A 15,117-nucleotide genomic window follows, 5' to 3' on the forward strand; every position below is an offset into this window, starting at 1 on the left:
ACACTTGCTGTCTACTGTATATTTACTGTATACATCTAGGGCTGGCTCACTGACACACCTTATTCCTGGAGTACATATGAACTTTATTACTATGGTTTATTGCCCAGTTATTTTACCTTTCAAAGTTCTAGTGATTCTGCTAGGAATCTCTGCAGCCCCTGCTTTTTCTCATTGATCTTTTCTTAAATGGTCCATTCCTATAAGGATATACCCTTGAATGACTCCTTTTAACAGACCTCAGTACTTTGATATCTGAGCTCATGAACTGGTTCTCACATTTCAGACTTCAATGACTTTTCTTCTTACTGGTGCACTTGATGGGTACACTGAAAGTATGACACAAGTTAGTCAAGCTCTCTTCATTCTCCACTCTAGTTGATACACAGTTGGCAAAAGCTTTGGGATTCCTTAAAACCTCTGGAGACCTTCTAATGAATCTAATGATCAATGAAGGGTTTGTTTCCACATTTCTTCTTTAGAGCTATTTTCTTTCCCACTGGGAAGAAAACACCAGCTCTCACCTCCTCCCTACTGGCTCTCTCTTAAAGCAGATCCTGTGATTTCGGCAGCATTTTCATACTTAAATCTGCAGAAACTGTGAACTTTGAACTAAACCCAAGGTATAGTTTAAGACCAAAAGAGATGGAAAGAGATTGGCAGGAAAATTCTGACCAGCTGTGAAATTACATTCCTGGCTGTGCAAGAGGAGTCTGTTTTTCTGTCCTGCTTAGAGGCAGATGTACTTTAACCTTGCTGTTTGTGGTGTTTTAAAGAGTGGCATAGTAACATAGTAGATGACGGCAGAAAAAGACCTGCATGGTCCATCCAGTCTGCCCAACAAGATAAACTCATATGTGTATACCTTACCTTGATTTGTACCTGCTTTTTCAGGGCACAGACTGTACAAGTCTGCCCAGCAGTATTTCCCGCCTCCCAACCACCAGTCCCGCCTCACATCACTGGCTCTGGCACATACTGTATAAGTCTGCCCTCCACTATCCTCGCCTCCCAACCACCAACCCCTCTTCCCCACCTGCTCCGCCACTCAATTTCGGCTAAGCTTCTGAGGATCCATTCCTACTGCACAGGCTTCCTTTATGCATATCCCACGCATGTTTGAATTCCGTTACCGTTTTCATCTCCACCACCTCCCACGGGAGGGCATTCCAAGCTGCATGGCTGAGTTGCATTTATGGCAATGTAAATATCCTGAAAGGAGGAGATGAAACTACCTTCCTGCACAAGTTCTGGAAGACTCCTGCTGACTCAACCAAAGCCTTTCTAAGAGTGGGAGGACTGACACTCCTAAAGTGTAGTGTCTGTTAGTATATCCCAGGATAGTTCTGGCTTCCTGTAGCTGTACTGATGAAGAGAAGTGATATATAATCCTGCAGCACTAATAAATTGTTTGATAAGATTGTCCTTACCCAGACACTGGTGGGAAGATATTAAGGTGCCAGTAAAGGAAAGAACAATTTCAGAATTGATTGGTAGTTCACTAGAATAAGTTCGGCAAAATGGAGCAGTGCCAGTATTTGCACCCTGAAGAGAGGTAAGAAAAAATACTACCATCAGTCACTTCTATTAACAGTGAAGAGGAGCAATAGGTAGGGCAACTGAATTATCATTTTATTTGATGTAGCTAGTACACAAATAGAGACTTGAAGAAAGAGGACACACTGAAGACAGAGATGCACACACCTGAGACAGGATGTTAGACTGTCTCTTTGATTTTGTTGAGACACTGGAGTCCCAGAGGAAACCAGGTGAAGAGGACACCATATTTCCTGAAGATAGAAGGTCAACACTTACTGGTGCCCACCACATCCCAGCACTGAGTGCTGACAAAGAGGTATATAGCTGCTTCAGAGTGTGCACACTGAAACTAAGACCAGTATATGAACAGACACTGAGGTATATACAGGGCTTTTTTTGAGGGGGTACTTGGGGGTACTGAGTACCAGCACCTTTTCCATTGTCTGCTAAAATTGACCCATGGTGCCCAAGTTTTAATGAAAGAGCTCAGGCTCTACACACCAATTCTGCCTTGTCATAGATTCCGTGACTGGTTGCAGGGGGCCTTGATATTGTGGGGTGGGTCCCTCAGTGATTACGCCACCCCTGAAGGGTGGCCTTGCATTTGAGTACCGGCACAATATAGAAAAAAAAGACTTAGGGGCCCTTTTGCAAAGGCATGGAAGGGCTAACGTGCGGGTAGCATGTGCCCAATTGGCATTACCGCTGGGGTAGCACATGTGCCCAGCAGTAATTCCAATTTTGGCATGTGCCAAATCCCAGGGTAGAAAATAATTTTCTACCACGGATGGTGTTCCTGGCGGTAACTGGAAGTGCGCCCATGTTGGCACGCGCTGCATGGTTACCATGTGGGCAGCACATGAGCCCTTACCACTAGATCAATGGGTGTTGGTAAGGGCTCAGGCCGTAAATAGGCGCATACTAGTTTTAATATTAGTGTAGGACCATTTCCCGGCCCATGAAAAAATTGCCTTTTTCCCAGCCACGGTAAAAGATGAGCCCTTACTACCACAGGCCACTTTTTACTGTGGCTTTGTAAAAGAGCCCCTCCAAAGCGGAGGAGTGGCCTAGTGGTTAGGGTGGTGGACTTTGGTCCTGGGGAACTGAAGAACTGAGTTCAATTCCTGGCACAGGCCAAATCACTTAACCCTCCATTGCCTGCCATGAGTGGGAAAGTGCAGGGTACAAATGTAACAAAAATAAAATAATGTACAAAGATCCAAATCTCACTAAGATCCTGGTAAACCCCAGGGGACAGGGGCTTCAAAAGGTATCTATTCCTCAATTTGGGTTGAGTTATATTTTGTGTTTGATCTACAGGGCTGTGAATGGTGAAGTTCTGATTCCTTTACCTACTGTCCACCTTGTTTTTTAAGATCTGCTGATAAAATGTTATTAAACGTTCCTTCTTACAAACAGTTTGGATTAGAAGATATTATATCAAAAATTTTCTATGTGAAAAGTACACATCTATGGAATAGTCTCCCTTTGGAATTACAAAAAATTAAGAATTGCCTTCAATTTAGGAAATTGCTCAGAGATTAATTTTTTTTCCTCAGGCCTTTGGTTAAGGGGTAGTATGGACCTTTACTATTGATTTTCTTATTTTTTAGATTTGTTTTGTGTTAGTTTTGTTTTTATTGGATTATGAATGTTTTTTGTGCACCACCTAGAATCTTGGATAGTGTGGTTTATACATTGTTTTATAAAATAAAATAAATAAAAGACATACCACATAACTTATTCAGAATAAAGCAGTATACAAAATAAATTATAAAACAAAAAAGAAAAATCATAACTCTGTTTTTTATAGAAAGCCTAACTCATCCACATGAGATATATACAAACCAATCTTTTAAGTTATTACTTCTTTGGTTGTGCTATGCAGATCTGCTAAAATTTTGCTTCTAATGTAGGGATATGTTTACTAAAGGGTGTTAAGCACTTAACGTGTGTGCTAACGGGGTTACCGCATGAGCACATTAAGGTGTTCTATGGTAATATTCTTGTTAGCAAGCGTATTGGCGAATTTTACTGGAAGAAGGCATGAAATGGGCATGGCATAGGTATGAAAACATAATCCTGTTGTTAATACATGCTAATGGGAAAACAGCTCAGTTAATGCAGGATCACTTAATGCCTCCTACATAGGAGTAGCTAACAGCTCCCACATTAAAACCTTGCAGTTAACATATGCTAATGACTACATTAGCACATGACCTGTATAAACCATTCCCCCAAAAAGAATAGCATTAGATTTGTAGTTAACATGTACTATAATCCATGTTAACTGCATCCTAATGCCCTTTAGTAAACATATCTTATAGTTAATTATTGTCAAATACATGAGTACACGGAAACATTTTTAATAAATCTTTATATTTTTTAGAATCTGTTTCACCGCAGATTTCATAAATAAAGTGCCAACGAAAGGAAAGCTCTTTGTCAGGTCCATGCTTCTGAAGATATACTACTTAAGAGTGGAGGAGTGGCCTTGTGGTTAGAGTACTGGTCTTGTAATCCAGAGGTGGCTGGTTCAAATCCCACTACTGCTCCTTGTGATCTTGGGCAAGTCACCTAAGCCTCCATTTCCTCAGGTACAAATTTAGATTGTGAGCCCTTCTGTGACAGAGAAATATCCAGATTACCTGAATGTAACTCACCTTGAGCTACTACTGAAAAAGCTGTGAGCAAAATCTAAATAAATAAATTGTTGCATGACCAGTCCTGCAATGATCTTAATTCTCTAGTTAGCATGTACAGAATAGCTAATGAGTGTAAATAATGTGGTTTTTGTTGATAATATGCATTGTGTGCTAACTTTAATATTTAATTCTGTAAGCAATTGGTAACCAATGAAAATGTTTATATAAGGGTGTTATATGATCATATTACTTGAGATTACCTAGCATTCAAATAGCAGTATTTTATAATGTCATAATCATTTTAAAATAGATTGAGTTATTCCTGCATAGGTCATATTACCATAGTCTAACCGTGAAATTAAGAGTGCATGAATCAATGTATGTAGAGTAGATTCATCAAAGTAATGTTTCACTGATCGTAATTGTCAAAGGGTATAAAAGCCATTTTTTTATTACACTTCAGATCTGCTCATTGAAAGTTAGGTTAGAATCAATAATGAGAGGTAAGTATTTGAAGCTATATAAACAGTTTGCACAAAGTATACAGGTTCTTCTCTTTATACATATTTAATTTAATTTTTTTTCATCAATTAGATATCCTCCAAGATCGCAAAACAATATGATTTAGCATTTTCTAGATAGTTGAGGAATTAGATATGAGATCTTTAGGTCTTCTTTTTCCTGCAAAGCTGTCAAAAAGAAAAGAAATAATCTCCTTTATTCATGTATCAGGTGTTCAGCGCTGCGTGCGTCTGGTAGCGCTATACAAATGCTAATAAGAATAATTGAGAACCCAGCATGATTATTATAAGTTCTGTGTAATTTGAATACCTACTTGTTTATATATATACAGTGGGGGAAATAAGTATTTGATCCCTTGCTGATTTTGTAAGTTTGCCCACTGACAAAGACATGAGCAGCCCATAATTGAAGGGTAGGTTATTGGTAACAGTGAGAGATAGCACATCACAAATTAAATCCGGAAAATCACATTGTGGAAAGTATATGAATTTATTTGCATTCTGCAGAGGGAAATAAGTATTTGATCCCCCACCAACCAGTAAGAGATCTGGCCCCTACAGACCAGGTAGATGCTCCAAATCAACTCGTTACCTGCATGACAGACAGCTGTCGGCAATGGTCACCTGTATGAAAGACACCTGTCCACAGACTCAGTGAATCAGTCAGACTCTAACCTCTACAAAATGGCCAAGAGCAAGGAGCTGTCTAAGGATGTCAGGGACAAGATCATACACCTGCACAAGGCTGGAATGGGCTACAAAACCATCAGTAAGACGCTGGGCGAGAAGGAGACAACTGTTGGTGCCATAGTAAGAAAATGGAAGAAGTACAAAATGACTGTCAATCGACAAAGATCTGGGGCTCCACGCAAAATCTCACCTCGTGGGGTATCCTTGATCATGAGGAAGGTTAGAAATCAGCCTACAACTACAAGGGGGGAACTTGTCAATGATCTCAAGGCAGCTGGGACCACTGTCACCACGAAAACCATTGGTAACACATTACGACATAACGGATTGCAATCCTGCAGTGCCCGCAAGGTCCCCCTGCTCCGGAAGGCACATGTGACGGCCCGTCTGAAGTTTGCCAGTGAACACCTGGATGATGCCGAGAGTGATTGGGAGAAGGTGCTGTGGTCAGATGAGACAAAAATTGAGCTCTTTGGCATGAACTCAACTCGCCGTGTTTGGAGGAAGAGAAATGCTGCCTATGACCCAAAGAACACCGTCCCCACTGTCAAGCATGGAGGTGGAAATGTTATGTTTTGGGGGTGTTTCTCTGCTAAGGGCACAGGACTACTTCACCGCATCAATGGGAGAATGGATGGGGCCATGTACCGTACAATTCTGAGTGACAACCTCCTTCCCTCCGCCAGGGCCTTAAAAATGGGTCGTGGCTGGGTCTTCCAGCACGACAATGACCCAAAACATACAGCCAAGGCAACAAAGGAGTGGCTCAGGAAGAAGCACATTAGGGTCATGGAGTGGCCTAGCCAGTCACCAGACCTTAATCCCATTGAAAACTTATGGAGGGAGCTGAAGCTGCGAGTTGCCAAGCGACAGCCCAGAACTCTTAATGATTTAGAGATGATCTGCAAAGAGGAGTGGACCAAAATTCCTCCTGACATGTGTGCAAACCTCATCATCAACTACAGAAGACGTCTGACCGCTGTGCTTGCCAACAAGGGTTTTGCCACCAAGTATTAGGTCTTGTTTGCCAGAGGGATTAAATACTTATTTCCCTCTGCAGAATGCAAATAAATTCATATACTTTCCACAATGTGATTTTCCGGATTTAATTTGTGATGTGCTATCTCTCACTGTTACCAATAACCTACCCTTCAATTATGGGCTGCTCATGTCTTTGTCAGTGGGCAAACTTACAAAATCAGCAAGGGATCAAATACTTATTTCCCCCACTGTATATATTATACCACGTGATCCTTTTACTATGGTGTACTAACAGATTTAGCGCACACACTAATAATTAGTTTGAGCTAAATGATAAGATGCCCATTATATTCCTATAAGCATCTTATCATAGCGTGAGCTAAATCTGTTAGTGCACCTTAGTAAAAGGATCCCTGAATTGTATCTACTTTGCACTCTTTTGTAATCCTCTTTGGACTAATAAAGGATTTAGCAGAACATAAATTTGCAGAATTACAAAAATCCTTGCAGAATACAATACAAACCCATGTAAAGAGTGGGCTTTTCCAGCAATACCTCCATATGAAGAATTGCAGTAGTCCAGGTATGGCAACAAACTGATTGGGCAATGCTTCTAAAGCTTTGACTACTGAGAAAAGAACGAATAGCTCTAAGCTGTCGAAGCCGATAATTAAACATTTTAACAAGGGAATTGATGTGATCTTCCGTTTAGAATCTAATATTACACCCAAGACTTTAGATTTATTTTCAGTCTCTTAAACCTCCCCAGTAGTAAGCTTCAAAATTTGGGGGGTGGGAGGGGGCAAGAATCAAAGTCCCCAAACCAGACCACCTTGTTCTTCTATTAAGTTTGAGAAACTTTTTATACGCTCAAACCTCTACCAGAGAAATATTTTTGATCAACATTTTCCCAGCATTTTCAAAAGTGTCCAGACTAGGGGGAGGAGGGGGGTACAAACACCTCAACATTTAAATAAACAAGGCCTCAAAGAGCATCAACCAAATGTGCAGTTTTCCTAAAAGAATTCCCAGATACTATCATTGGCCACAGACTGTGTGGGTTTTAGCTATTTTTCTCCATTTTTTTTTTGTGAGCAACTTTTTTCTCTGTTTTTGGGAGGGTTTTTTTGTTTCTCTCTTTTTTCTGGAGTTTGATGATTTACTGAGGCCAATGATAATATCTGGAAATTCCTTTGAGAAAACTGACACATTTGGTTAGACCAATGCTCTTTGAGCTTTGAGGCCTTGTTTATTTAAATTTTGAGGTGTATTTAGCCCTCCATAGTCTGTGTTAGCCATTTTGTTAGCAAACTGCCCCCCTGTTTACTAAAGCTTTGCTCGAGTAATCTGCAGCGGGGCCCATTTTATTCCTATGGGCCCTACTGCAGATAACTCGAGCTGAGATTTAGTAAACAACCTCCGCATGTTTCATGCTTTTTGAGAATAATTAATATATCTAAAGAAGTTAACAGATCACCTAGCAGTCTCACATACAAATTGAATAGAAGGGGGAAGAAGGGAGAGTGGTGACCTCTGAGGGACACCACACCCTGGCTGCCAAGATGTTGAGATGCACCATTCTTTGGTACTTTATAAGATCTTTTTCTCAGAAGCAGTCAGTTAACTTTCCCCCTAAACCAACCTCTCCTCTTCCCCCATTCTCTATTTCTGTGGATTACACTCTCATCCTCCCTGTCTCATCAGCTCGTAACCTTGGGGTCATGTTCAACTCCTCTCTCTCTCCTTCTCTGAACATATTCTCTGAACTGCTAAAACCTGTCGTTTCTTTCTCTACAACATCAGCAAAATTCACCCTTTCCTTTCTGAGCATACTACCAGAACCCTTATCCACCCTCTTATCACCTCTCGCTTAGACTATTGCAACTTGCTTCTCCCAGGTCTCCCACTTAGCCATCTCTCTCCTCTTCAATCTGATCAAAATTCTGCCGCACGACTTATATTCCGCCAGTGTCGCTATGCTCATATTAGCCCTTTCCTCAAGTCACTTCACTGGCTCCCTATCCGTTTCCGCATACAGTTCAAACTCCTCTTATTGATTTATAAGTGCATTCACTCTGCACTGCAGCTCCTCAGTACCTCTCCACTTTCATCTCTCCCTACACTCCTCCCCGGGAACTCCATTCACTGGGTAAATCTCTCTTATCTGCACCCTTCTCCTCCACTGCTAACTCCAGACTCCGTTCCTTTTATCTTGCTGCACCATATGCCTGGAATAAACTTCCTGAGCCGGTCCGTCAAACTCCATCTCTGGCTGTCTTCAAATCTAGGCTAAAAGCCCAACTTTTTGATGCTGCTTTTGTTCAGTACCCTTATTTTATCATCCCCACCTTAGTAATTCCCTTATCTCTTATTTGTCTTGTTTGTCTGTCCTAATTAGATTGTAGATTGTAAGCTCTGTCGAGCAGGGACTGTCTCTTCATGTTCAAGTGTACAGCGCTGCGTACATCTAGTAGCACTATAGAAATGTTAAGTAGTAGTAGTATAATTGTGCATTACTGTAATTTTAGAGATGTTAGCAGTTAGCACTGTTAACAGCTAACAGTGAGATATGTAGCTGTCAGTTACTACTGGACACTTGGTTTAGGAGGAGAGAGCAAAGGTTCCATTGATCAGCTAGAAGTGCAGGAACCCAAAAAGGTTAGGAACCCTATTTTAGCCTTATAAAGAGTGATATGCTTGTTATTTTTTAGTGTTCTGTATTCATCTTCTAAAAATGATATCTGTAATCTTGATAGTTGGAACAGAATTAGGACAACCTTTGTAAAGAGGTTGTCTCGCATCCTTTTTCCCCTATTCTATGGAGGATATGTTTGCACTTGACCCCTTCCATTAAAGTTGTTCTAATAACACATGTTCCTTTTGTTTCCTGAAAGCAAGAGACCTAACTATTGGAAATGCCGACATAACATTTCCCATCAGAGTCCTGATGGCATGCACAGTTGTTACATTTCCTTGATTTGCTACTGGGAGTATGCTTTAAGAATACCTATTAAGGTAAAATAAAAAGTAAATTTACTATTGAAATGGGTAAAAGTGCCTGCCTAGATGGACAATGCATTTAGACCCAAAGCATTTCTCAGAAATCTTTTTGAGGTGCTGCCAATTGCTGCTGAAAGTAAACATTGTTTTTTATTTGAGCTCTGTCTGGTTTTGTGTATTGTACGTTCATGTATGCTAGATTCAGAATTTTGCTTTCAATTTTGGATGATGCCACATTGTCACAAGGTTGGAATTCAGCCGCAGCCTGGAACACTCCAGCTAGCTTCAATATGTCCACAAACAACAGCAATGCACCCAGGAATGTTTCACAGGGAGTGCATCTCCCCCCCCACCCACCTCCCCATGCCCATACCTTCAAATTACTTCCACTCCAGTTTTGCCCAGGCAGCAGTAGTGGTGCTCATAGACTGCCTGTGCCTGCAGCAGGACTTTCTCTCTCTCTGAACTGTCCCGCTCCTCACAAGGTCAGAAGGGGCGGGACAGCTCAGAGTGACAGAAAATTTCTGTGCAGGACCAAGTAGCCTATGAGTGTTGCTGCTGGGAGCAGAGGTGATTTGAAGATGCATAGGGGGGAGGGGAGCATGCGGCCAGTCGGGGGTATTACAGAGCTTTGTGAGGCCCGGATGGGAAGTGAGAGATGTCAGATCGATTATCTACATTCTCCCTCCTGCCCAAGAATGCAGATAAACTGTCTGACAGAGGGTGTGTACCCAACACATGTACCTTGAATGGATACGCCACTGCAAACAAACACGTTTCCAAGTTTATTCATAGATTTGATATACTGTTTAAGAGAAAGTACCATCAAGGTGGTTTACAATATAATCAATAATTATTATGAAAAACAAAATGAAGTACAATAAAAATAGGAAAGAGAGGAAAGGAGCGGAGGTGTAAGGGGCATGACTGGACACAATGGTGGTGGGGGCAGGGCAAGAATTCAAAGCTAAGGTGAACAGATGGGTCTTGAGTTGGGATTTAAAAGTGCATAATGTAGTCCTCAGTTGTAGTGACAAGGGGATATCATTCCACAACTGAGGACCCATGACACTAAAAATACGGGAGTGGACTGTAGAAAGGTAAAAGTAGCAGGAAAAGGGGGACTTGTAGAAATTGCTCTTGAGTGGAGCGTAATAGTCAAGGGGGGGGGGGGGGCAGTATGGTGTCAAAAGTCGGGACAGGTAAGACGGCTCACCAGAGTGAAAAATCTTGTGGACTAGGAGAAGGGGTTTATATCGTATTCAGAGAGATACGGGCAACCAATGCTCATCCTGAAGAAAGGGTGTGACGTGGTCATACCGCTTCTCTCCCATAAGGTAATATTCAAAGGACAGGTTCTTATAAACAGCTGCTATGGCATTTTATAAAAAAGTATATTCAGCATTACTGAATGTCCACAAATAAGAGACTTAGGAGCCCTTTACTAAACTGTGTTAAGCACTAATGCATGTTTAATGCAGGAAACATGGCCTAACACTGGACGCGGTACAGTGTTTTGCATTATTTTTGAGGGGCATGTTAGGGGCAGAGAATGGGCATGGAAGCACTATTCAGCTAGCGAGCTGACAGCGCTCACTAACTAAATAATGCTGACTTAATGTGGTAGCCCTTACTGTATTAATTTTTTTTCAGTGGTTGCATGCTGATGCTAATATTAGCAAATAGTCAGAAAATGAAATTAATTGAAAAAGGCTGAATTTATGACCATGCTAGAAATGGGCTTGGTGTGTGGGAAAGTTCCATTGAATAGTGCTGCTTAGTAAAAGGGACCCTTAGAGGGATAGTCATCAAACTATGTAATTTGCCCCTTAATACTGGTTAAATCAGTGGCGTACCAAGGGGGGGGGTGCCGCGCGCCGGTCAGCGTCGTTGGTTTCCATGCTCCCTCTGCCCCGGAACAGGAAGTAACCTGATCTGGGGCAGAGGGAGCATGGAAACCAACGACACTGACAGGCACGCGGCACCCACCCAGCGGCGTGCACCCGGGGGGGTTCTTTTGCCGGGGTGGGGTCCCTTCACCGGGGGGGTTGCGCTGCACGGGGGGCGTTGCACCCGGGGGGGCGGGGCACATCGGCGATCCGCCCCGGGTGTCAGCGCCCCTCGGAACACCACTGGGTTAAATGGCTATATTGCTGGTTGTTGTATCCTAATGCAATGATTGATAGGTCACCTGTATTACATAGTAATGAGATATAAAATATGACTGATCGATGATATTATCAGGTGATAGTTTGGCAAGGTCTCCAGAAGAAGCTACCTGTGAAACAGGTCCCCGTCGGGACCTTAGCCAATTTGCTGAACAGCACTTAACGTCTTATAATTAATGAGAGCATACAGCATATAACTGTTTGTGGATTGGATGGTGTCATTATCCTCATTTATCTTTACTCACTGTGAAATCAGTGTCCAAAGCTAAGTTTTTTTGATATTTATTGTTGGTAGTTCCATAGATGATAAATGAAAATTGTGGTTTTGTTGGACCTATCAGATTATTGAGGGAGGTTTTTGGACCTATGATTACTTTTTGACCATGTGTAGATAGCCAATGTGGCTACATTAAAAGAGGGGCCATATGATCTAAGGGTTTTGTACAATAAAACAGCTGTACAGCTGTATGTTGAATTAATTGTAGGCTTTTAAGCTGATACAAAAGCCAACCCACTAATAAAGAGTTACAGTAATCTATTATACTTATCACATGTAACAATATCTTGGTGGCTTTTAAATTTAAAAATCTATGGAAAGAAAGAATTTTTCTCAAGTAAAAATAAAAAAGAATTATTTTACTACCATAGAGATATATAAAGAAAATGTCAACTTATCGTCCCAAGTCATAAGTACATAAGAATAGCCATACTGGTTCAGACCAATTGTCCATCTAGCCCAGTATCCTGTTTCCAACAGTGACAAATCAAGGCAGATACCTGGCAGATATCCAAAGAGTAGCAAGATTCCACCATCAATCCCAGGGCAAGCAATGGCTTCCCCATGTCTGTCTCAATAGCAGACACTCCTAAAAACTCTCTTAAAGAAGTCAGTGTATCCCTAATCATAATGGCTTGATGTTGAATTGTAAGAATAAATGATGGGATCAGAGACCCATATGGCTTCACTCAACATGATCAGAGACCCATATGGCTTCACTCAACATGTAATAAAACTCTGGAATTCATGGCCAGAGAATGTAATAAAAGCAGTTTAGCGGGGTTTAAAAAAAAGGTTTGGATAGCTTCCTAAAAGAAAAGTCCATAAGCCATTATTAAGATGGCTTGGGGAAAATCCATTACTTATTTCTAGGACAAGCAGCATAAAATGTATTGTACTGTTTTGAGATCTTGCCAAGTACTTGTGATCTGGATTGGCCACTGTTGGAAACAGGATGCTGGGCTTGATGGACCTTCGGTCTATCCCAGTATGGCAACACTTATGTTCTTATGTTATGTAAAAATAAATTTTGATCAACCAACCATTCTTTAATATGATCTAATTTCTGAACTTACGGGGTCTGAAATACTTGGCCCCAGGATTCATGTGCTATAATTAACTGGGTATCATCTGTATAAAAATGTGCTTGAATTCCAAGATTAATAGTGCTAGAGAGGACAGAAAATGCTAAACAAAATCGGCACCTGAACCAACCCATGATGTATCCCAAAGGAGGGTGGGAACACAGCTGGGCCCAAAAAGTATTTTAAAGGTAGATATTCAAAACCCTGAGCTCCTAGGTCTGACTGAATTCTTGAAGGATTCTATTTGGTATGGAAAAAATTGTGCCTGTGGCCTGTAAGTAGACAACTTGGGATTCTAAGCTGGATCGTCACCTGTCCATTCTTATGATCACCAAGCTTGGTAATCATCTCTTTGGGAAAAATATTTATCTGCTCAGCAAAACCTTGAAGCAAGGAGTTTGGGATATGATCTTCCAAATGACTAAGTGACACCTTTTAGTCTTCAAATATAATGACATTCCCCTTGATGGGCTATATAAAATTGATCGGAAAGGTACTTCCTTAGAGTCCTGAGAAGCAGGATGAGCTAAAATCCAAGATAAGGACTCCAAAAATAGTACATGTCCTGATACCTCACCAGGGTTTCAGGGCTGTGTCCCCACTCTCCTTTCACTGTGTGACAATGGCTAGATTCTATTATCTTGGTTTTAAGAAGCCCCTGATGTCTGAAGACAATCTGTCACCTGATCAAGTATAATTCAAATAGCTTGAGAGAGGTTAAACATACTTATCCAAGGGCTCCTGAGTAGTTGATGAAATCACAGGGACTAACAGTCTTGTTATAATCTTCCTTTTGCCATTTTAAGGACAGAAAATTCCCAAACTAGCTTTGAAGTTGAATCAAAGGGGCACCAAAGGGTATAGGTGTACTTCTTTGATCAGCTTCTTCAGTCACATATCCTCAAGCCATTTGCCTAAGGCTGTGTGCCACAGAGACACTTGATTTTAAAGATGTCACTGTTGATGACACACCAGGACACAGGCTTTTCCTCCCTGGAGAGCCCAGTCTTCTTTCTACTAACTCTCACCTGTAGGCCTTGGGGATGTCCCACTTGGGCTCCTCATTCCTTGCTCTGTTGCCCTCCGTCTCACTGCAAGCAGGTACTATGTGCTCTCTCCGGCTCAGACGTTTTTTTGCTGTCGTATGCAGATTTTATCCAATAAACATATACAAATGCAAAGATGACTATGAAAAGATTCTAACACATCCTAACTATACAGACTGCAAAAAAGGGACCAAACAAACCTAAACCATCAAACAGACTGGATCACGACGGAAGCCCTCGATTTACTGGTCATCAATGAAACATGGATCCACGACCAAAAAGATCCCATAATCCTGGAGCTATGCCCTCCAGGATACAAAATCACACACTGGACCAGAAAGGAAAAGAGAGGAGGAGGCATCGCTCTAATTTACAGATCCCATCTCACTACTGAAACCATAGCCAAGTCAATAACACCTCAACTAGAAATTGCCTCAATCAGGATACAAGACAAAGTACTACTTGACCATCCAGCTTATAATCGAAAAACGCCTATATTTCGACCCAAATCGGGAGAAGGGTGTTTTTCTCGCAAAGGCGCCCAAATCGGTATAATCGAAAGCCGATTTTGGGCATTTCCAACTGCACTCCATCGCGGAAACGAATAAAGTTGATGAGGGCGTGTCGGATGCGGGACTGGGGCGTGGTTATCAGCCGAGGAGAGATGGGCGTCTGTAGCTGATAATCGAAAAAAAAAGGTGTTTTTACTGCGATTTTGGGTCACTTTTTTTGGACCCTTTCTTTTCACGAACAAGTCCCAAAAAAGTGCCCCAACTGCTCAGATGACCACTGGAGGGAATCGGGGATGACGTCCCCGGACTCCCCCAGTGGTCACTAACCCCCTCCCACCAAAAAAAACCCCACTTTAAAAACTTTTTTCCCAGCCTGTATGCCAGCCTCAAATTCCGTATCCACCTCCATGACAACAGAATGTGTTCGATCCTCTCACAGCCTTTCTCTGGGTCAGATGTGGCTCCCGGGTGCACTACAGGGTCACATCAGCATTGCATTGTGGTGGGTGTAGGGTACTGGGCTCCGTGATTTCATTAGCTTGTGTTACAGTCTCACGATGTTGGTAGTTGGTAGGCTCTTCTCCCATGGTGCTTTTCCCCCTGCTGTGAGTGTGCCCTGCTGTGTTTCCTGTTGTAGTCCATGCAGTAGTGGCCAT

This window comes from Microcaecilia unicolor, chromosome 1, assembly GCF_901765095.1.
Source record: "Microcaecilia unicolor chromosome 1, aMicUni1.1, whole genome shotgun sequence".
Classification (NCBI taxonomy): Eukaryota; Metazoa; Chordata; class Amphibia; order Gymnophiona; family Siphonopidae; genus Microcaecilia; species Microcaecilia unicolor.